The sequence below is a fragment of the Rutidosis leptorrhynchoides genome, chromosome 11 (assembly GCF_046630445.1).
Source record: "Rutidosis leptorrhynchoides isolate AG116_Rl617_1_P2 chromosome 11, CSIRO_AGI_Rlap_v1, whole genome shotgun sequence".
NCBI classification, from domain to species: Eukaryota; Viridiplantae; Streptophyta; class Magnoliopsida; order Asterales; family Asteraceae; genus Rutidosis; species Rutidosis leptorrhynchoides.
In genome coordinates this window covers 131000334-131025197 of record NC_092343.1, presented here as the reverse complement: position 1 = coordinate 131025197, position 24864 = coordinate 131000334, and positions in this window count along the sequence as shown.

Genomic DNA, 24864 nt, shown 5'->3' with positions numbered 1-24864 from the left:
ATCAATGGATAAAGAAGAAGTAAGGGTGACAAATTGGTACTCTTGGGAAAACGATAACGTTGAAAATTTTACCCCCGAGACCAAAATGGTGAGACCAATTAGTACCGTTAATGAAGAAGAATCTACTCCAATCCCGAAATTCACCATTCCACAACCTTCCAACCCAATATTCTCAATAGACGAGTCATTTACCGAAGATGAACTACTAGCTTTAATAGATAATGACACCTCGAATTTCACCCAATTGGGTAATAGAGGTGAAACCTTTGATCCCGAGAATGAACGGAAGGAAATGTTAGGAATTATCCACCCTATAGAAATATGTATGTCGATGTATATCGATCCATTTGACCAAGAACCAGAAAAGAGACATATCCATTTACTAAAAGCTACTCTTAAAAAAGAATTAAGTAGTGACGATCGGGTGGGTCTAAACTTTAAACCCATTGATATATTTTATGCCACCCGAGATGTAAATAACTGGCTCACTATTTTAATTCGTGGAACTTATTCTACCGACTTCACATGTCGTCAGCTAAGTATGGGGAAGTCTAACCCCACTTAACGTTAAATTAGGGGTTCGAGTTAGTGCATAACTCGTTAATAAAAATGCATGATTAGGGTAAAAGACGCATTTTTAAAGATTAGCAAACAATTCAGAAAAGCAACCGTTTTTGAAGAAAAATATGTGTGATAAAACAAGAAGGAATAAACGATGAGGCGCGCCATCTATCATTCGACGAGCTTTGTAATTACAAACTGGGTATTTTCAATCACTTTTCTACACTAATCACCCTCATTAATTTATAATTAGAGTCTGATTTCATGCAAATGAGGGCATTGCATGATCTCAAGTGTGGGGAAGGGTTATAGATTCTCTCGGGTTTATACTTGGCTTATTTTCTAAATATTGTGAAAATTTTAAAATTTTTCAACTAAATGAATTCAAAATCATGTTTATACATATTTATGAATGGTGAAAACTAGGTGTTAATACCGAAATTATCGTTACCTCGAAAAGGACATAAATTGAGAAACACCCTAAAATGCTTGAATTCATTTAAAATGGAATAAAGGAGAATAAAAAGGCAAAGAAAGAAAGTAAGTGTGGGGAGAATGTACCTAGTTATTCAATAAAAAACTATCTAGCACATGTTTCCGTAAAGTTATTGCAGGTGTTTTTGTTTTGGACTAAATTAACTGTTTTACCCGATGAAAAAAAAGAAAAGATGGATCTACACGATGAATCAATTCCATCATTAAAAGGAAGTAAAGTCTTCCGAAAAAGACACGCGCTTCTTGATTTAGGTCAAGAAGTTGTCGTCCAGACCAGCTGTAGGTTGACGAAAAATCTAGAAAAGTCATCTCTAAAATCAGCAGGAAATCCACGGACCTCAGCATCAAACAGGGTCGCCAAGTGGTCAGACTTATCCTAACTATGAGAGGATCTGTCTCGTAAAATGGGGAGGACGCCGTGCAAATTAGCTTGATAAGACTAATGAATCAGACCCCCAGAAAGGATAATCTCCTTTTAAAGATTAAAAATCAGCTTTTAAGACCGATATTACTCAATACTTAAGATTGACCTTAAAGATTGAGAATTCAAACTCATGGAATTCAATGATATCTAAAATCGAGCTTGAACGAGAAAATATTTTGATCAAAATTATAAACCGATTTGTTTTCTGAAAACCCATTTTCAATGCGTTCATTACCATTGAACGTAAAATCCTAGGAATTCACCTGGAATTCATTAGGTCACCTGAACCAAATCGGGTGTCAACTGTAAGAACGGTGGTTGCATAGCATGGTCGAAGACAGGACCTTGTGCCAGACCGAAAAATCATAGGATGATCTTTACTATTGCTCCTACAAAGGATAGTACTAGCATCCGACACGTTTATAGACCATAATCAAAAGCAAGTCACGGGACATTGCCTTAACAGTTGCTTGTTCATCGCTTTCCTCTACAACCGGACGGTAGTTTATCGAAAGGTAATATACGGAACAAGTGAACTGGACGTGTTGCTTTCCTAATACAAGGTTAGCAAGTGGGTAACACAAAACCACAAGTGTTGAGCTAAAATTTTCAAATCTGAAACCCACACAACCCACAAAAATATTTTGTAAACACCGGTGAAGGGTTATTCCGAAAAACTTGTCTAGGGTAAAAGCTAGATTGAATTTTCAAAAGATCAAATGTTTTCATAAAGATCCAATTTCCTTAAAGGATCTAAATTTTTGTAGTCATGTGGGACTGTAAACCACATTGTTAGTATCATTGTTTATACCGCCATCTCAAAATCACTGATGTACAAAGTGTGAAGAATAAAGAAGTGATTTGTGTGATGTATTATATTATTTCAAATTATGTATTGCTTGAGGACAAGCAACGCTCAAGTGTGGGGATATTTGATAAGGCTAAAAAGTAACATATATTTCATAGCAATATCCCTCCTAAATAATAGGTTTTCATATGTAATTGTATTATATTTTCATTGTAATTGTTTAAATAAATAAGTGCGAAGACAAAAGGCGAGAACGAAGATTTGAAGACACAAACGTCCAAAAAGCTCAAATGTACAAGATACAATTCAAAAGGTTCAATTTATTGATGAAAAACGTCTAAAAATGACAAGAGTACAAGTTACAAAACGCAAAGTACAAGATATAAAATTGTACGCAAGGACGTTCGAAAATCCGGAACCGGGACATGAGTCAACTCTCAACGCTCGACGCAACGGACCAAAAATTACAAGTCAACTATGCACAAGAATATAATATAATATATAAATAATTATATTAATTATTTATATTTTATATTTATATATTTATTATGTCGACAAGCTAGGAGCCAAAAGTTTGTGAGCTGGATTTTCAAACTCCATGACTCGCGGAGTCTGCAGGCATAAAACTCCACGACTCGCGGAGCTGTCAGAAATCAAAATGCCTATAAAAGGCCATGCATTCGTTCGATTTTAGTATATAAAAAATATATAAATAAATAATAATAATAATACTAAATAATAAATAAATATATATAATATATATATATATATATATATATATATATATATATATATATATATATATATATATATATATATATATATATATATATATATATATATATATATATATATATATATATATAGGGTAGTTTTATATTAGATTAGTTCGGGTTATGTAAAGGTTATTTTTACGGGTTTTAAAGTCGGAGCTCTGTCCGTGTACCACTACGCGATAAATAATCAATGTAAGCTATGTTCTCCTTTTTAAATTAATGTCTCGTAACTAAGTTGTTATTATGCTTATTTGAACCGTAGTAATCATGATGTTGGGCTAAAATACTAAAATTGGGTAATTGGGCTTTGTACCATAATTGGGGTTTGGACAAAAGAACGACACTTGTGGAAATTAGACTATGGGCTATTAATGGGCTTTATATTTGTTTAACTAAATGATAGTTTGTTAATTTTAATATAAAGATTTACAATTGGACGTACCCATAAATAACCATATACACTCGATCGGATACGATGGGCGGGGTATTTATATGTACGAATAATCGTTCATTTTACCGGACACGGGAATGGATTAATAGTCTATGGAATTATTAAAACAGGGGTGAAATTATGTACAATGACACTTGGCGTAATTGTTAACAAAGTATTAAAACCTTGGGTTACACACAGTCGATATCCTGGTGTAATTATTAAACAAGGTATTAAAACCTTGTTACAGTTTAAGTCCCCAATTAGTTGGAATATTTAACTTCGGGTATAAGGATAATTTGACGAGGACACTCGCACTTTATATTTATGACTGATGGACTGTTTTGGACAAAAACCAGACGGACATATTAAATAATCCAGGACAAAGGACAATTAACCCATGGGCATAAAACTAAAATCAACACGTCAAACATCATGATTACGGAAGTTTAAATAAGCATAATATATTTCATTTTTCCTCGTACTTTTATTTATTGTCATTTTAATTATTGTTATTTATTTTATATTGTTATTTAAATACTGTCATTTGCTATACGCTTCGCTTAAAATATAAATCGACAAACCGGTCATTAAACGGTAAACCCCCTTTTATATATTATTATATATAATTATATATATTTTGTACAAATATAGTTGTTTAAAAATATAGTGTGCAATAAGCCCGCTCCCTGTGGAACGAACCGGACTTACTAAAAACTATACTACTCTACGATTAGGTACACTGCCTATAGTGTTGTAGCAAGGTTTAGGTATATCCGATTTGTAAATAAATAATTAAAACTTGTCTAAAATTGTAGCATATTTAATAGTATTTCCTAGTAAAAATATAAACTATTTCGTACCCCCACGCTACCACATCAGGTACGATAATTCTTTTTCAAGGAATCCACATACTAATTAGTTTGCATAGTCTGCAAACCATGGAATTTCATTATAATCTATCTTTAATAGATATTCATCAGGAAAGTTGTCTTGTATGGCCGATTCATTTAGAACTTCTAATTCGGGATTTTCAAGACGAGAAAGATGATCAGCGGCGAGATTTTCTGCTCCTTTTTTATCTCGGATTTCAATATCAAACTCTTGTAATAGTAAGATCCAACGGATTAATCGTGGTTTAGCATCTTGTTTCGAAAATAGGTATCTAAGAGCAGAATGGTCGGTATAGACCACCGTTTTAGCTAGAACGAGATATGAACGAAATTTGTCAAAAGCAAAGACAATAGCAAGGAGTTCTTTTTCAGTAGTTATGTAATTTTTTTGTGCTCCTTGTAACGTCTTACAAGCATAATATATAGGTTGAAATCGTTTTTCAATCCTTTGTAATAAAACGGCTCCCATTGCAAAATCACTTGCATCGCACATAAGTTCAAACGGTAGATTCCAATTTGGTGTTATCATGATCGGCGCATTAGTGAGTTTCTCTTTAAGAATATTAAAAGATTTGATACATTCATCTGAAAAGACGAATGGAGCATCCTTTTCTAGGAGTTTATTCATAGGAGTGGCAATTTTAGAAAAATCTTTTATGAAACGTCGGTAAAAACCGGCATGCCCTAGAAAACTCCTAACTCCTCTAACATTGGTGGGATGTGGAAGTTTAGCAATTACATCTACTTTAGCTCTATCCACTTCAATTCCTTCCTTTGAAATTTTATGTCCAAGAACGATGCCTTCTTTAACCATGAAATGGCATTTCTCCTAATTAAGTACTAGATTTGATTGTTCGCATCTAATAAGCATTCGTTCAAGATTAACCAAACATGATTCAAATGTATTACTGAAGACTGAAAAGTCATCCATGAAAACTTCCATGCATTCTTCTATCATGTAGTGAAAAATTGCCATCATGCACCTTTGAAAGGTTGCAGGGGCGTTGCAAAGTCCAAATGGCATGCGTTTGTAAGCAAAAGTACCATAAGGGCACGTGAACGTGGTTTTCTCTTGATCTTCGGGTGCTATTGGAATTTGAAAATATCCGGAAAAACCATAAAGAAAACAATAGTAACTATTTCCGGCTAATCTTTCCAACATTTGATCAATAAAAGGTAAGGGAAAGTGATCTTTTCTGGTGGCGTCATTTAATTTTCTATAATCAATACACACACGCCATCCTGTTACAGTCCTAGTAGGACTAAGCTCATTTTTCTCATTTGTAATGACAGTCATGCCATCCTTCTTAGGCACGCATTGAACTGGGCTTACCCATGGACTATCAGAAATTGGGTAAATTAAACCTGCGTCTAGCAGTTTAATAATTTCTTTTTTAACAACATCTTGCATATTAGGATTTAGTCTTCGTTGGCGTTGCACATACGTTTTATGACCTTCTTCCATAAGGATTTTATGTGTGCAATACGAAGGACTTATTCCTTTAATATCATGAATCTTCCATGCAATGGCTGGTTTATGAGCTTTCAACACAGAAATGAGTTGTGATTTCTCATTTTTAGTAAGAGAAGATGATATTATTACAGGTAATTCAGATTCACCATGTAAATAAGCGTATTCCAAATGGTTTGGAAGTGGCTTTAACTCTAATGTCGGAGGTTCTTCTATCGATGATTTGTATCGATATCTGTCTTCTTCTTTTAGCATTTGAATTTATTCTGTTGTTGGTTCATATCCATTAGCCATTAGTGTAGCTAACATTTCAGCTTCATCAATTGGTTCAGTTCCTTCTCCTAAAGAACATTCTCCTGTTCCTTGTAATTCTGGAAATTCTTCTAACAATTCTGCATGTGAATCTATAGTTTGAATATAATAGCATGTATCATCTGCAGATTGCGGTTGTTGCATTGCTCTATCAACTGAAAAGGTAACACTCTCGTCCTATATACATAGGGTCAGTTTCTTACCAAACACGTCTATCATTGCTTTAGCCGTGTTTAAGAATGGTCTTCCTAATATGAGAGGAACTTGAGAATCTTCTTCCATGTCCAGAACAACAAAATCTACTGGAAATACTAAAGTACCAACTTTAACTAGCATGTTCTCCATTATCCCTCTAGGATATTTTATTGATCGATCGGCTAGTTGTATACTTATTCTTGTTGGTTTCAATTCTCCAAGGTCTAGTTTAGCGTATAGTGAATACGACATTAAATTTATACTAGCACCTAAGTCTGCCAATGCTTCTATTGAACTAAGACTACCCAGAAAAGATGGAATTGTGAAACTTCCTGGATCTGATAATTTTTCTGGTATCTTATTAAACAGCACTGCTGAACAATTAGCATTCATAGTAACGGCCGAGAGTTCTTCCATTTTCTTTCTATTTGTGATCAGATCTTTCAAGAATTTAGCATATCTAGGCATTCCTGAAATTACATCAATGAAAGGAAGATTGACATTTATTTGTTTAAACATATCCAAGAATTTGGATTGCTCGGCTTCAAGTCTCTCTTTTTTCATTTTACTCGGGTAAGGAAGTGGTGGTTGGTATGGTTTAACATAAGGTTTAGCCTTAACTGTGTTATCTTCATTAACCTTTTCAACTACCGGTTCTTTTTCCTTATCTTGATCAGGTTGTGGTTCTTGTAGAGTAGGAATAGCTTCATCAGAATTTACAGGTATTTCAGGTGGTTTAAGTGTTGTACCACTTCTTGTGGTAATGGCTTTAGCTGTTTCATTCTGGGGGTTAGCATTTGTATCACTAGGTAGACTTCCCGATTTTCTTTCACCTATTATCCTTGCTAGGTTACTTACTTCGTGTTCCAAGTTTTGAATAGAAGCTTGTTGATTTCTAAATGCTTGAGCATTTTGTTCATTGGTTTGTTTCTGAGATGTGAAAAACTGCGTTTGAGTTTCAACTAGCTTCGTCATCATATCTTCTAAATTCGGCTTTTTATCATCGGTTTGTGGTGGTTTGTTTCGAAAATTAGGTCTTTGCTGGTTGTAAGTATTATTGGATACTTGTTGATTACTAGGACCTTGTTGGTTGTTGTATGGAACATTTCGGTTATAATTCTGGTTTTGATTGTAAATCGGTCTTGGCGGTTGATAATTATTCTGATAATTATTTCCAGGCCTTTGGTTTATGTATGAAATATTCTCTCTTTGTTCCATTGTTAGTTCAATACTGAGACAATCTTTTGTCAAATGTGGTCCTCCACACTGCTCACAACTAATTCGTATTGAGTCAATATCCTTAGTCATCTTTTCCATTCGTCTCTCGACAGCATCTATCTTTGCGGAAATAGAATCTAAGTCATGGCTAGAATCGGCTCTAGCTGCTTTAGATGATCTAACGATATCTTTTTCTTGATGCCACTCATGTGAGTGGAAAGCAGTGTTATCAATAATTTTGTAAGCATCAATTTCAGTTTTCTTCATAATAGAACCACCAGCTGCTATATCGATGTCTTTCCTTGTAGTGATGTCGCATCCTTGGTAGAATATTTGTACTATTTGACAGGTGTCTAAACCATGTTGTGGACATCCTCTTAATAACTTTCCAAATCTTGACCATGCCTCATATAGAGTTTCATTTGGTTTCTGTGTGAACGTAACAATTTCTCCTTGAAGTCTTACGGCTTTAGATGCCGGAAAGAATTGTTTAAGAAATTTTTCAACTAAAACATCCCATGTATCGATCGCCCCTTCAGGTAACGATTCCAACTAATCTTTGGCTTCTCCCTTTAAAGTCCAGGGAAATAACATGAGATATATCTGTTCATCCTCAACTTCTCTTATTTTAAATAGTGTGTAGATCCTATTCAAGGTACGAAGATGTTCATTTGGATCTTCCTTCAGCGCACCACTAAATTGGCATTGATTAGTCACCATGTGTAGAATTTGTCCTTTGATTTCATAATCTGGCGCATTAATGTCAGGATGAGTAATTGCGTGACCTTGGCCAGTGCGTTTAGCTCGCATTCGGTCTTCCATACTTAAAGGTTCCAGATTCTCCATAATTGAATTTGTTGAATCTGAATCACTAGAGGATTCTGATTTAATGGTTCGTTCCTCAACAATCTCTGTTTGAATGATTGGTGGTTCCAGAGGAAAAATTAATGGTTCAGGATCTATGAATCGTCCCTGAATATTCTCCGAATTCTCAATTGTGAGGTCGGGTTCAAAAAATGGATTATCGGAAATTTGAATTGGAGTACTTAGTCGACTGGATGCCGATTCTAAAGAAAAATCAACGGCGGTAATATTAGCTAGATGTCTTGATCGAGTTACAGGTGGTGAACGTACAAAAGGTGGTGAACGTCTTGCTCGGTGCATTCACTGAATATCCTATTAGTTTTTAAAAGGAAAGAAAAATTATATAAGTTATCCAATTAATAGACTTTTCTGATTTTGCCCACGTTTCGAATAGCCAAAAGATGCAGCAGAGGGGCAGGATTCGTTTGGTCTCAATATAATTGAGTACTGTTTGGCTCCAATAACCCGGTCCACGTACAAATCCAACTATTACTACGAACCGGAAAATTTTGATGTCTATCAATTTAACCACTTAAAATAAATTTTCGTAATTTTAAGAAATTTAGATAAGAAGTAGAATAAAAATCTATGTCCTAAAACTAGAATTGCGAGAAATAAGAAAGAAAAAGAGCGCGTCGAAAAAGGTCGAAAAAGAAAAGGGTTGAAAAATAAAAGGCGTCGAAAAATAAGAAAGAAAAAGAGTGACTTATAAAACTTTAAAATACTCGACTAACCCAACCTTATTACTATTACTAACTTAAAATTAAAATTGCAAATTGAGATTACTAATTGGAGTGATAATTGATACATAGGAAAAAGGCGTCGAAAAATAAAAATAAGAAAGTAGCGCGTTGAAACTTAAAAAGGAACTAAAAACTAAAAACTAAAAACTAAAAACTAAAAGTTGCGTCTAAAAATATTAAAGCTTACAAGTAAAACTATATCCCAAATGGAAATAACTTAAAAAGAAACTAAAACTTAAAAAGGCGTCGCAAAATTCTAAAGCACCTAAATCTTAGTGTAAAGAAAAATCACTTAAGGAATTTTACGGTAAAGCCTAAAAATCTATAAATAAAAATAAGCTACGGCAAAAACTATATCTAAAAACTAAATACGAGCGAAAAATACAAAAATTACGCTAAAACAATTAAAAAGATACAAAATATAAAAATATATTAAAAGTTGTAAAAAATTACAATTTTTATAAAAATATTATTTTTATATTATTTATTTTATAAAACTATTAATTTTATAAATTAATTAAACTAATTAGACTTAAAATACAAATTAAATAAATTAAACTAAATTAATTATTTAAAATACTAACCCTAATTAGGGTTTTAATTAAATAATAATAATAATTATTATTATTACACCGTAATTAATGCAGTTGGCAGACTAATCAGACGTGTTAGGTGAGCTCATGCGATCGCATGAGTTCTATGTTACCCGGCCATGCGATCGCATGGGCTAGGGTTTCGGGCTAGACACTGGGCTGCTACAGTACAGGCCGAGAGTTTATTATTTTTTTTTGTTTTGTTTTGCTGTGTTTATTTTTTTCTGTTTTAAAAATATATTTATATAAATTAAATAAAACTTATATTTTTATAAAATAAAGATAAAGAAACTTTTATAGAACTTATAAATTTAACAAACTCTTAAAAATATTTATATTTTTGTTTTTCTTTTTATATTTTTGAATATATTAAAACTTATTTTTACAAAAGTGTATTTTTTTATAAAAGTAAACTAAAAATAAAACTCTTTTTTTTTATATTTAGCGTTGCGCTTCCGGCGTTTAAGCTAGATTTTAAGTCCCCCGGCAGCGGCGCCAAAAATACTTGATAGTTATGCGAGGTGTATATAAAATAGTTTATATTTTACTAGGAAAAACTATTAAATACGATACAATTTTACACAAGATATTTATTTATTTATAGAATGGATATACTTAAACCTTGCTACAACACTTATAGGCAGTGTACCTAATCGTACAGTAATGTAGTTTTTAGTAAGGCTGGTTCGTTCCACAGGGAATCTTTTAATCAAAGCTTAACGCTATATTAGTTTTATTTTATAAAAATACAAATATATATATAAGTAATATTATTATTATAAAGGGGGTTTTTACCGTTTAATGACCGGTTTGTCGATTTTTAAAACTTTAGTCGCAGTTAAAACCTAATGTAAAATATTAAAAATAAATACAAGACTTAATTTAAAGCGTAAAGTAAATAACGATAATGAAATTACGATAAATAAAAGTGCGATAAAATAAACTTGCGATAATTAAAAAGTACGATAATTAAAAGTGCAATTAAATACAATAACAATAAAAGTGTGATAATTAGAAGTGCAATTAAATATAAAATAAAGGAAATTAAATATGAAATAAAATAATTATGCTTATTTAAACTTCCGTAATCATGATGTTTGACGTGTTGATTTTAGTTTTATGCCCATGGGTTAATTGTCCTTTGTCCTGGATTATTTAATATGTCCGTCTGGTTTTTGTCCATAACAGTCCATCAGTCATAAATATAAAGTGCGAGTATCCTCGTCAAATTATCCTTATACCCGAAGTTAAATATTCCAACTAATTGGGGACTTAAACTGTAACAAGATTTTAATACTTTGTTTAATAATTACACCAGGTTATCGACTGCGTGTAACCCAAGGTTTTAATACTTTGTTATCAATTATGCCAAGTGTCCTTGTACATAATTTCACCCCTGTTTTAATAATTCTAGTGACTATTAATCCATTCCCGCGTCCGGTTAAATGAACGATTATTCGTACATATAAATACCCCGCACATCGTGTCCGATCGAGTGTATATGGTTATTTATAGGGACGTCCAATTGTAAATCTTTATATTAAAATTAACAAATTATCATTTAGTTAAACAAATATAAAGCCCATTAATAGCCCATAGTTTAATTTCCACAAGTGTCGTTCTTTTGTCTAAACCCCAATTATGGTACAAAGCCCAATTACCCAATTTTAATATTTTTAGCCCAACATCATGATTACTTTCAGATTAAATAAGCATAATAATAACTTAGCTACGAGACATTAAATTAAAAAGGTTGAACATACCTTACAATGATTAAAAATAGCGTAGCGTTACACGGACAGAATTTCGAATTACACCCTTACAACATTCGCTAACATACCCTTATTATTGGAAATTAAAATTAAAATTATAATATAAATATTATACGTTGAGTAATAGAGAGATTGATATATATGGATGATACACTGAACCAACACGCGAATTTATAGGCCTTGTGAACTGAAAAAGTTGCTCATGCGATCGCATGAACTTTGCCCTTCAAATCCATGCGATCGCATGGCCAGCTGGGGAGAGCCACATTTGGTTATTTTCTTCTGTCGACGGTTTTTAAATATAATATAATATATATTAATTTTAAGAATTAATTATATATTATATTATATTCATGTGCATAGTTGACTTGTAATTTTTAGTCCATTGCGTCGAGCGTTGAGAGTTAACTCTGGTCCCGGTTCCGGATTTTTGAACGTCCTTGCGAATAATTAAATATCTTGTACTTTGCGTTTTGAATCTTGTACTCTTGTAATTTTGAGACGCTTCTTATCAATAATTGGAACCTCTTTGATTGTATTTTGTACTTTTGAGCTTTTTGGTCGTTTGCGTCTTCAATTCGTCGAATCCGTCTTTTGTCTTCACCTTTTATTATTTAAACGAATATCACTTGTAAATAGAACAATTGCAACTAAAAGCTTGTCTTTCTTGAGGGATAATGCTATGAAATATATGTTCGTTTTTAGCATTATCATCGGTCATCTTATTGGAAATGAATCTCGTGAAGTTTGGATTCATGGTGACTCGTGTAGTTCGGTCATCTTATTGAGGTAGTAATCTCGTGTGATTTCGGATTACTAAGGCTCGTGTAGTTCGGCCAACCTTGATGTTGTGAAGATAGTAATCTCGTGTGGTTTCGGATTACTAAGGCTCGTGTAGTTCGGTCAATCTTCATTGTGGCGTTTGATATTCGGTAATGGGTTAAGGGGTTAACCTTATTTGCTTTATATTGTTATATATTAATGTATTGTTGTGCTGTAGCTAACCCTCCGGGTGTAGCTTATTGGCGTTGTTCACATCGTTGTTGGTGAACTTACACTTTGTTGATATCTTTAGCTTGTTGCTTAGAGGTAGTACGGTATGCTTAGTGTAGTTGCCTTATACATGGATGCTTCGGTATGCGGTATTTGATATTTGTGTGGCGTATCCATTTTATACATATATATGTATGTAGTATATTATCATTCACTAAGCGTTAGCTTACCCTCTCGTTGTTTACATTTTTATAGATTGCACGGATGCGGTGGCTCGGGTAAGCGCGGGGACTAGTGGACTTACGTAGTTGCTTTAGAAGACTTGCTTTTGGATTTGATTAGGATTGGGTAGCGTGTCCCCAATCCCATGCTCGGTCTATGTTTTTGTATAAACTAATGGGTTGAAATAGTCACTTGTGGTATTTTGGGTCGATGTGGGCCCGGTGTCGTAAAACTCGGTTTTTATTGTGAAAAACTCTTAGTTTAAACTATTGTAATCTGTTGTGAAAGTGTTTTGGTTTAAAAGTGTCGGGAAGCGGGTTTTCGCCCGCGTGTGTTCGAAAAACTGATCAGAATGTTTTAGTACATCTGGACGCCGTCCCAGATGGCTGGACGCCGTCCCAGTCTTAAGTGCTGGACGCCGTCCAGATCAACTGTTCCAGAAATTTTTTTTTTTTGTGGCACATTTTCGGAAGGTTAACGGGTTGGGTTGTTACACAGAAGTTCAAAAGAATTTAAAGAAGGAGACAGAGTTCTTCTTTTCAATTCACGATTCAAGCTATTTCCTGGAAAAAATTGAAATCAAGATGGTCTGGACCATTCATAGTCAAAAGAGTTTTCCCATACGGAATAGTAGAATTAATAAATTCAAATGGGATTGAATTTAAGGTTAATGGTCACAGAGTTAAACATTACATAGATAGTTCGATGGAAGTTGACAACGAAGTTAATCACAATTTCGACACCACAGCTAACTAAGTGTGGGGAGAATCAAATCTTTAAAGGATAATATGTATTTCTGTTAGAGTTAGATGTTCTGTTTTCGTGTAGTTCTCGAAAATGGAATCCGAATGGTCTTTCCCTAGTAGACCCTAAAGAACTAGTCTTCTCCCCCTATTCTGATTTTTTTTTTTTAGGTTTTACGAGATGAAGACTTCTTGTGAACTAAACCATGGTCTAATGCTACACGCTTTAATTACTAAACGTAATAATGACACCCTTCCAAGTGAAATAGTATCATTAATCAGAGGTAAATTGGACGGAGTAAGAAAAGAATCCAGGAACGAAAATAATAAGTTACAGTTTGGTAAAGGAAAATCAAAATCCGTAGCGAAAAGAAGAGCACGACACCTTGAAAGATGTCACAAATGCGGAAAATGGTCACACGAAGGAAAATGCTCGACGAATCAGACATATTCCAATACCGAGTTTGTTACTTTTTGCAGAGATGGACCGTTCATATGTTTAGAAGAAAAAACGTTGAATGCTCGAGGTTACGCCTATGTAGCTATGGAAAACCAATTAGTTCGACTATCTTATGAGTGGGATAAAGCAGGTCACTAAGAATTCTATTTCACAGGTAAGTATGTACAGTTTTTATTTTTATTTTTATTATTATTTTTAACCTTTTGATAATAAACGCTAAATCGTTCGCTATAAAGTATTAAATTGGTATTCAATAAAATTAGGTTTTGCGACCGAAATTATTGATATCATACAAAAATTTATTACATCACTGCGAAATTTACCGTTTATTCTTAAGGTATAAATATCTTTAATCAATCAACCCAAAATATTTCAGAAATTCGTCAGGAGTAAAACTAGGTAAAATAGCCGAAATTACTTTACCGAAAAGAGGGGCGTATATTTTTGATAATATTTGATTGATTAAAGTAGGATAAAAGACCAAACAGATTTTTAATTTTATTTTTACCATGTTTTTAAAATTAATATTTAATTATTATTGTAAACTTTTTAAAATAAATATATTTAAATTTGTAAATATTTGAAAAATTAATATTTTTAATATAAGTTTGTATGTATAAAAACAAAAATATAATATAAATTTGGTATGAATTTTTAATATTACTAATATGAATTTTTAATTTTATGCATCTTAAATTTAAGTTTGGTGTGAATTTAAAAACAAAAATTTACTTTATTTCGCTAAGTTAAAAATATGATTTTTAAAATTCGTCGTGAGTTGAAGACTAGGTCATTGAACCGAAATTGCTCTACCCAAGGGAGGGACGAGAATTTTTATTATCATTATTTTTAGTCTTATTGAATTAAAGTATGCCAAAAACATTTAAAAAAAACCATTTATCATTCAAACAAACAAACGCCAATATGTTTGGAAACCTTGGTAAAATTTAATCATTTTTCTACGCTAATCACCCTCAATAATTTAAATTGTTACTGATTTCTTGCAAATGAGGGCATTGCAAGATCTTAAGTGTGGGAAGGGGTTAAATTCTTTCGGATTTTTAAAATTTTAAACTTATACACTTGATTATCATTAAAAATACTAGTAAAGCAGTAGTTGTATTAGAATCTAGTGCTCTCTGATAATAAAGAACAGCCCTAGTCTTATATACTGACTACCCAATTCTAGTAAAATTTTCAAAATTTTTAATTAAATGAATTAAAAATCATGTTTATACATATTTATGAACGATAAAACTAGGTGTTAAACACCGAAATTATTGTTACCTCGGAAAGGACATAAATTGAGAAACAAACCAAAATGTTAGAATTCATTTAAAATGAAATAGAGGACAATAAAAAGGCAAATAAAATAAAATAAAAGCCAAGTGGGGGAAAATTTACCAAGTTATTTAAAATATATCACATATTTTTGTACAAATAACTGAAGATACTTTTGCTTTGGACTAATCTAAATAGTTTTACCCAATTTACTGTAATATATTTGAAAGAAAGATGGATCTACACAATGAATCAATTCCATCATTAAAAGGAAGTAAAGTCTTCCGAAAAAGAAACGCGCTTCTTGATTTAGGTCATGAAGTTGTCGTCCAGACCAGCTGTAGGTTGACGAAAAATCTAGAAAAGTCATCACTAAAATCAGTAGGAAATCCACGGACCTCAGTATCAAACAGGGTCGCCAAGTGGTCAGACTTATCCTAACCATGAGAGGATCTGTCTTGTAAAATGGGGAGGACGCCGTGCAAATTAGCTGGATAAGACTAATGAATCAGATCCCCAGAAAGGATAATCTCCTTAAAAGATCAAAAATCTAAGACTGATATTACTCAATCCTAGAGATTGACTTTTAAAGATTGAGAATTCAAACTCATGGAATTCAATGATATCTAAACTCGAGCTTGAATGAGAAAATATTTTGATCAAAATTATAAACCGATTTGTTTTCTGAAAACCCATTTTCAATGCGTTCATTACCATTGAACGTAAAATTCTAGGAATTCAACTAGAATTCATTAGGTCACCTGAACCAAATTGGGTGTCAACCGTAAGAACGGTGGTTGCATAGCATGGTCAAAGACAGGACCTTGTGCCAGACCGAAAAATTATAAGGGTGAGCTTTACTATTGCTCCTACCAAGGATAGTAATTGCATCCGACACGTTATAGACCATAATTAAAAGCATGTCAGGGGACATTGCCTTAACAGTTGCTTGTTTAACGCTTTCCTTTACAACCGAACGGTAGTTTATCGAAAGGTAATATACGGAACAAGTATACTGGACGTGTTGCTTTTCCAATACAATGTTAGCAAGTGGGTGACACAAAACTGTAAGTTTTGAGCTAAAATTTTCAAATCTGAAACCCACCAAACCCACAAAAATATTTTGCAAACACCGGTGAAGGGTTATTCTGGAAAACCTATCTAGGGTAAAAGCTAGATTCAATTTTCAAAAGATCAAATATATTCATAAAGATCCAATTTCCTTAAAGGATCTAAATTTTCATAGTCATGTGGGACTGTAAGCCACAACGTTACTACCATTGTTTATACCATCGTATAGAAATCACTGATGTACAAAGTGTGAAGAATAAAGAAGTGATTCTAGTATTTTTATTTTAAGACTATATTGCTTGAGGACAAGCAACGCTCAAGTGTGGGAATATTTGATAATGCTAAAAACGAACATATATTTCATAGCATTATCTCTCAAGAAAGACAAGCTTTTAGTTGCAATTGTCCTATTTACAAGTGATATTCGTTTAAATAATAAAAGGTGAAGATAAAAGACAGATTCGACGAATTAAAGATGCAAACGACCAAAAAGCTCAAAAGTACAAAATACAATCAAAGTGGTTCCAATTATTGATGAGAAACGTCTCGAAATTACAAGAGTACAAGACACGAAATGCAAAATACAAGATATTAAATTGTACGCAAGGACGTTCGAAAATCCGGAACCGGGACCAAAGTCAACTTTCAGTGCGCGACGCAACGGACCAAAAATTACAAGTCAACTATGCACAAGAATATAATATAATATATATATAATTATATAAATTATATATATATATTATATATATATATATATATATATATATATATATATATATATATATATATATATATATATATATATATATATATATATATATATATATATATATATATATATATATATATATATATATATATATATATATATATATATATATATTAAAAAAATACAGCAGCCCACGTTTAAATCAAGAGATGAGCTGTATTCCATACCTCCGCACTCGCGGTACTTTTGTGAAGGAAACCTCAGCACTCGCGGAGGTCTACAGTGAAGTCAGGATCTATAAATTTAGCATTTTCGGACGTTTTATTTACACATATATTTATTTTTATTTCTTTTTCTTAAAAACCCCATGTACCAAGTATCACTCCAATTAGTAATCTCAATTTGTAATTTTAATTTTAAGTTAGTGATAATAATAAGTTTGGGTTAGTCGAATGTTTTAAAGTCTTGTAAGTCGGAACTCTGTTCGTGTAACGCTACGCTATTTTTAACCACTGTAAGTTATGTTTATATTATTTTCATTAATGTCTCGTAGCTAAGTTATTATTATGCTTATTTAAGCCGAAGTAATCATGATGTTGGGCTAAAAATATTAAAATTGGGTAATTGGGCTTTGTACCATAATTGGGGTTTGGACAAAAGAACGACACTTGTGGAAATTAGACTATGGGCTATTAATGGGCTTTATATTAACTAAATGATACCTCGTTAATTTAATATATAGACTTATAATTTGACGTATTTATATATAACAACATACGCTTGACTGGGTACGGTGGGCGGGATATCTATAAATACCAATAATTGTTCATTTTAACGGACACGGAATTGGATTAATAGTTAATAGACTTGTTGAAACAGGGGTGGATTACATTCAAGGGTAATTGGTGTAATTGTTAACAAAGTAGTAAAACCTTGGTTTACACGCAGTCGATAACCTGGTGTATTCATTAAACAAAGTATTAAGACCTTGTTACAATTCGAATCCCCAATTAGTTGGAATATTTGACTTCGGGAATAAGAATAATTTGACGAAGGCTTTCGCACTTTATATTTATGACTGATGGACTATTATGGACAAATTCGTATGGACATATTAAATAATCCAGGATAAAGAACAATTAACCCATGGGAATAAACTAAAAATTAACACGTCAAACATCATGATTACGGAAGTTTAAATAAGCATAATTCCTTTATTTCATATTTAATTTCCTTTATTTCATATTTAATTGAACTTTTAATTATCGCACTTTTATTTATTGTATTTAATTGCACTTTTAATTTTAGTACTTTTTAATTATCGCAATTTTATTTTAACGTACTTTTATTTATCGCAATTTCATTATCGTTATTTACTTTACGCTTTAAATAAGTTGTATTTATTTTTAATATTTTACATTAGGTTTTAACTGCAACTAAAGTTTTAAAATCGACAAACCGGTCATTAAACGGTAAAAAACCCCCCTTTTATAATAATAATATTACTTATATAGTTTTTAAATATATAGCGTTAAGCTTGTTTAAGAGATCCCTGTGGAACGAATCGGACTTACTAAAAACTACACTACTGTACGATTAGGTACACTGCCTATAAGTGTTGTAGTAAGGTTTAGGTATATCCATTCTATAAATAAATAAATATCTTGTGTAAAATTGTATCGTATTTAATAGTTATTTCGTTGTAAAAATAATACTATTTCCTAGTACACCTCGCACACATCAGGTGTTTTTGTGGTAAAGGTATCAGTTACCCGCCTTGAATTAGGGTAAAAGGGTAATTAGGTAGCCTAACTGCCGAGCTTAATCCTAAATGACGCCATAAGTATTTTAAACGATTGAGATTAGATGTTTGGAAAGTCATCCAAAGGGTGAGATTTTGACATGTCATCCTTAATGATATCATAAAAGTTTTCTTTGTTATAAATAAGAGAGATTGGCACAATTATGGTATTTAGGCAAATGAATTTTCATATACCATTCAAAATATAAATTTATGGTTTCAGTAGCTTATAAATTACACTAATTAACACAGAAGCAATGTAGGAATTATGACGCAGGAATTGTAGGTTTAAAATGCAATAATTTACGCACGAAGTTAAAAACAATGAAATTATTACACATCCCGGTAAAATGTGTCTCCGGGGAGAGTGTTTTGAAGGTGGCCGAGATGTTTGGTGAGATCATTGACGTGGATGATTCTTCCTTGTCTTTGGCTAATGTTGGGTCCTTGTTCATTTTCCTTAAATCGAATAAGGTTAAGCACATACATGATATGGTCACCGCTGAATTGGGGGATAGAGTTTCATCAAGATGTGATTTATGGGTGTCGAAAATTTCTGATCTTGGTTGTTTGAATCGGGTCCTTTTTCGTAAATTTGATCAACGGCTTCTTGAGTCGACTAATCGTTTTGTTGTTTCAAGTGGAACGATGGAGGGATTTGTGAATGCTTGTTGTAACATCCCACCTTTTTCCGTTTACTTTCCGTTTAACTATTTTAAAGTCCGTTATATAATTATAACACCTTCCGTTAATACGCGTTTCTAAATTATCTCGTTTAGGTAATTCACGCACCCGCAACCGAACTCGAGGGACTAGTTTCTCCAATTGATCAAAGGTGTGACTAGATGGACTAGTCAACACCCACCACCTCTTTTCATTTTCCATTTCATTCTCCTTATCTTTAATACTTTCACTAAATTCTCTCAAACACAAATCCAAAGATTCATCATCTAAATCAAATCGAGCAAGCACCAATCCAAACAAATTACATATTCGGAATCCTTGCATCTTCCTCTTCGAATCCATACCGATTACTTCTCGTTTGGGTAACTTTCTAAAATCACTAGATTTTGTGTTCTTGATGATTTTTACTTGTAAAAGTGTTAATTAGTGTCTATGGCTCAAGTCTAACATGAATATGTGATTTATATGCTCGATCTCGTTAGTTAAGTAATTATCATGAACTTGAAAGTTTGGTGTGTTTGATCTTGAGATTTGCTTGCTTAAATGTTATTAGATGTTATAAATGCATGTATTAATTGTGTTACTAGCATCACTAGCTTCAATTTAAGGTGTAGGTTGACTTGGAAGGACTCCATAAACTTAATTGCAAAATTTGTGATTTTGGGTTAGGGTTTGATAGGAGTAAAATGGATTTTTGATGCACCAAATGCTATGCAATGTTGTTTGTAAGTGTTTAGTTGTATTGTATGCATAATTACCTACGAAATGGCGTATTATATGTGTGCATTTAATTCCCAAATCATCAAAGTGCATTTATGAAATTGAAGCATTAATGATGAGCATTTATTTGATCATTAAATTTGGAAACTCGATATTTGCAAATAATGTTTTTGATTGATGAAACGTATTTAGTTGTGTTCCTCATCAAATTACCTTTCCAATGATATAAGAAACGTGTTCTAAGTGTTTACGGTTTGTGAATTGTGCTAAATTGAAGATTGAATTTTGAATTGAACAATTGAAACTGACCAGGCACCAAACCACGTTAAATGTCGCGGCGCGGCCCTCCTTGGTCGCGGCGCGGCATTTGTCGTGTTTAGTTTCTGACCTAGTTTGTCAAATTTCGAAAAATGTTTGCTATGCTACGCATCTCCGATTCACATGTAACTCATTCTAACATGCTTATATATGAATAAAAACCTCAGAAAAATAGTTCGGGACCCGACCCGAACGTGTTGACTTTTTCGTTGACTTTGGCCCGACCAAAGTTGACTTTTAATCAAACTTAACCAAATACTTATGCAATCATTCTAACATGCTTTTATACTTGTATCTTGCATGAAACGTGACAACTTGACTCACATGCTATAGTAATCGAGTCGTAACGAGCCATGAACACTTTGACCGACCGTGTTTACCGATATTGTTACAAACCTATTTATTTAGGTCAATACTAGCATTTGTTCTTGCACATGTTTACTTGTTGAAGTACTTTTACATACGTGCACTCAAGGTGAGATCATAGTCCCACTTTTACTCTTTTGAACTTACATTTGGGATGAGAAAACATAAACGTTTCTTTTTACTAAGTGAACACAAGTACAGGAAAACAAACATTCTACATACGAGTTTAGAACAAAATCCTCAATTCGATTATCATTAGTTACACTTGTCGGGTGTAAGCGAGAACTTATCTTGTATGGATCCATATGGGTTTGACAAACCCTCATTCAGACGGTTCACTACCGTTTACGAATGAAATATATTTTCGAGAAACAGTGTATGTTCTAACACTATTGTAATGGAGTTCTATGGAAGGAATGTTAAGCATTGATAATTGGGTGCTCGTGAATATTAACTTTTAGAATGTATTACTATTATATCAATGTTGCAAATCTTGTCGTTCAACTTACCTTTTTACTCACTTACTTACTTAAACCTATGATTTCACCAACGTTTTCGTTGACAGATTTCTATGTTTTTCTCAGGTTCTTGAACGTTTTATGATACATGCTTCCGCTCATTACTTTTGATACTTGCTTGGATGTCGAGTATACGTGCATACGTGGAGCGTCTTTTGACTTTATTTAAAATTGTGTCGCATAGGTTTCAAGTGTACTTAACTTAGTATCGTAACTTTTGGTTGAACAATTCTTGTAAACTTTGAAACACTCTTACATTTGAAATGAATGCGACATATCTTTGGTCAAACGTTATTTTAAAGACTTATGACCACGTAATGGGACCTAAGTAGACGGTGCTGTCAATGACGATTTTGTCGGGTCGCTACAGATGGTATCAGAGCGTTGGTTGTAGGGATTTAGAGTTCATTGGTGTCAACCCCGAGTCATAGGGTACATTAGTGAGTCTAGACTACAACCGGCATATAGACTTGAAGTAGGAATTACTTGACTACTTGTGCATTTATACTCAAACGTTTCTACTCACATCTACTCTTATTTCATCTTAATCTCACGCTGTCTAATTTGATTGACACGCCACCTTGACTTAGTGAAATAATGTCGAATGCACATATGAATTAGGGTAATATAATTTCAATTTCTGGGATTATATTACGGTGACTCATATGAAGGTTCCGACATTATGACATAAAGAATTTAAGACGAGTCAAGGAAAATTTTCTCTCTATCCTTATTCTATATCATGATTAGTATTATTGAAAATACTAATCAACGGTATTCTTGTGTTTTGAAGGAACAATGCCTCCTTGCCGTGTGCCATGCCATGAGACTCCCGAACAAGCTCTACAACGAATGATAGCCACCGCCGTGGATACAGCCATGGCCGGTCACTCATCCAACAACAACAACAATAACAACAACCATAACAACAACAACAATGGAGCCGGTAATTCAAACGAGGTATGCTCCTATAAAGCTTTCATGGGGTGCAAACCTCATACTTTTGATGGGACCAGGGGACCGGTTACTCTCACTCGATGGTTCGAATAAACGGAGGCCGTTTTTAGCATAAACGGTTGTCGAGACCAAGATAAGGTCAAATACTCCACTCACGCTTTCGCCGGTGTCACCCTCACATGGTGGAACACCTATGTACAATCGGTGGGTACCGATGAAGCTCACGCCCTCTCTTGGGCCGACTTAAGGGAAAAGATGATCGTCGAATATTTCCCTCGTGAAGAAACCCGAAGGCTCGAACAAGAGCTAAGAACTTTGAAAGCGGTCGGAAACGACCTCAAGGCTTATAATCAACGATTTTCCGAACAAGCCTTGATGTGCCCAAACCTTGTGAACCCCGAATCTTTAAGGGTTGAACTTTACATGGATGGTCTTCCAAAGAGCATCAAACACGGAGTAATGTCATCCAAACCCACTAATCATCAAGAAGCTTTGAACATGGCCCGCAAATTGATGGAAACGGTGGACGAAATTGTAGTGCCGACACCTAAAGCTGAGGATAAGTCGGGTAACAACAAAAGAAAATGAGAAGCCCCCCAATCAAGCAACAACAACTTTGCCAAGAAGCCTTTCACCTTCGACGGCAAGAAGGGTTATGCCGGAAACCTACCTCTTTGCAACAAATGCAACAAGCATCACTTTGGTGAATGTGGTAAGCTAATTTGCCATCGGTGCCAAGGAGTTGGTCATAAGGCCAACGAATGTAAAAGTGTCGCCCCCGTCGCTCGAAAGGGGCCCAATGCACCAAAGACGGTCACTTGTTACGAATGTGGCCAAACGGTCCATTATAGAAATGCATGCTCGAAGAAGAAAGATAACCCTAATACGCGCGGCCGAGCTTTCAACATCAATACCGAGGAAGCCAGAGATGACAATGAATTAGTCACGGGTATGTTTCTTCTCAACAACACTTATGTTACTTGTTTATTCGATTCGGGTGCCGATAAGAGTTTTGTATCCAAGACTTTGACTCATTCTTTTAGCACTCCACCACTTCCACTAGATACCACTTATACCATTGAAGTGGCCAACGGGAAACTATTGAGTGCCGACACATATTACCGGGGGTGTACGTTAAACATTTTGGGTAATGAGTTTGAAATTGACTTGATACCCATGGAACTAGGAAGCTTCGATGTAATAATCGGTATGAATTGGTTAGCCAAAATGAACTCTCACATCCTTTGTGATCTTAACGCAATCCGAATTCCTATCGAGAATGGTGAACCCTTGATTGTTTATGGCGATAAGAGTTGCACCGGACTCAACCTCGTTTCGTGCCTTAAAGTTAGAAAACTACTCCGTAAGGGTTGTTTTGCGATCCTTGCCCAGGTTAAGAAAGTCAAGTCCGATGAGAAGCATATCGATGATGTTCCAATTGTTAGTGACTTTTTCGATGTACTTCCCGACGAATTGCCGGGTCTTCCACCTCATTGACCGGTTGAATTCCAAATCGATCTTATTTCGGGAGCCGCACCCGTAGCACGTACACCGTATAGACTTGCTCCCTCCGAAATGCAAGAATTGCAAAGTCAAATCCAAGAACTACTTGACCGTGGTTTTATCCAACCTAGCCATTCACCATGGGGAGCTCCGATTTTGTTCGTTAAGAAGAAAGACGGATCCCTACGAATGTGCATTGATTATCATGAACTAAATAAATTGACGCTTAAGAACCAATATCCTCTTCCTCGCATTGATGACCTCTTTGATCAACTACAAGGATCTCGTGTATATTCGAAAATCGATCTCCGCTCGGGTTATCATCAATTAAGGGTTAAGGGGGAAGATGTCTCCAAAACCGCTTTCCGGACTCGTTATGGTAGTTATGAATTTCTTGTTATGCCATTTGGTCTCACTAACGCACTGGCGGTGTTCATGGACCTTATGAACCGCGTGTGCAAACTGTATCTCGATAAATTCATTATTGTGTTCATCGATGACATCTTGGTCTATTCTAAAAGCGAAGAAGAGCACGAACAACATCTTCGACTTGTGCTTAAACTCTTAAGACAAGAACAACTCTATGCTAAATTCTCCAAGTGTGAATTTTGGTTGAAGGAAGTTTAATTTCTTGGTCATGTTGTAAGTGATCAAGGTATTAAAGTCGATCCCACGAAAATTGAAGCCATTAGTAAATGGGAGACTCCTACTACTCCTACTTACATCCGTTAATTCTTGGGTCTCGCTAGGTACTATCATAGATTCATCGAAAACTTCTCCTTAGTTGCTCGTCCTCTAACTGCGTTAACTCACAAGGGAAATAAATTCATTTGGTCAACCGAACAAGAATCCGTATTTCAAATCTTGAAGACAAAGCTAACCACCGCTCCTATCTTGTCACTTCCCGAAGGCAATGATGATTTTGTTGTATATTGCGATGACTTGAAACATGGTTTTGGGTGC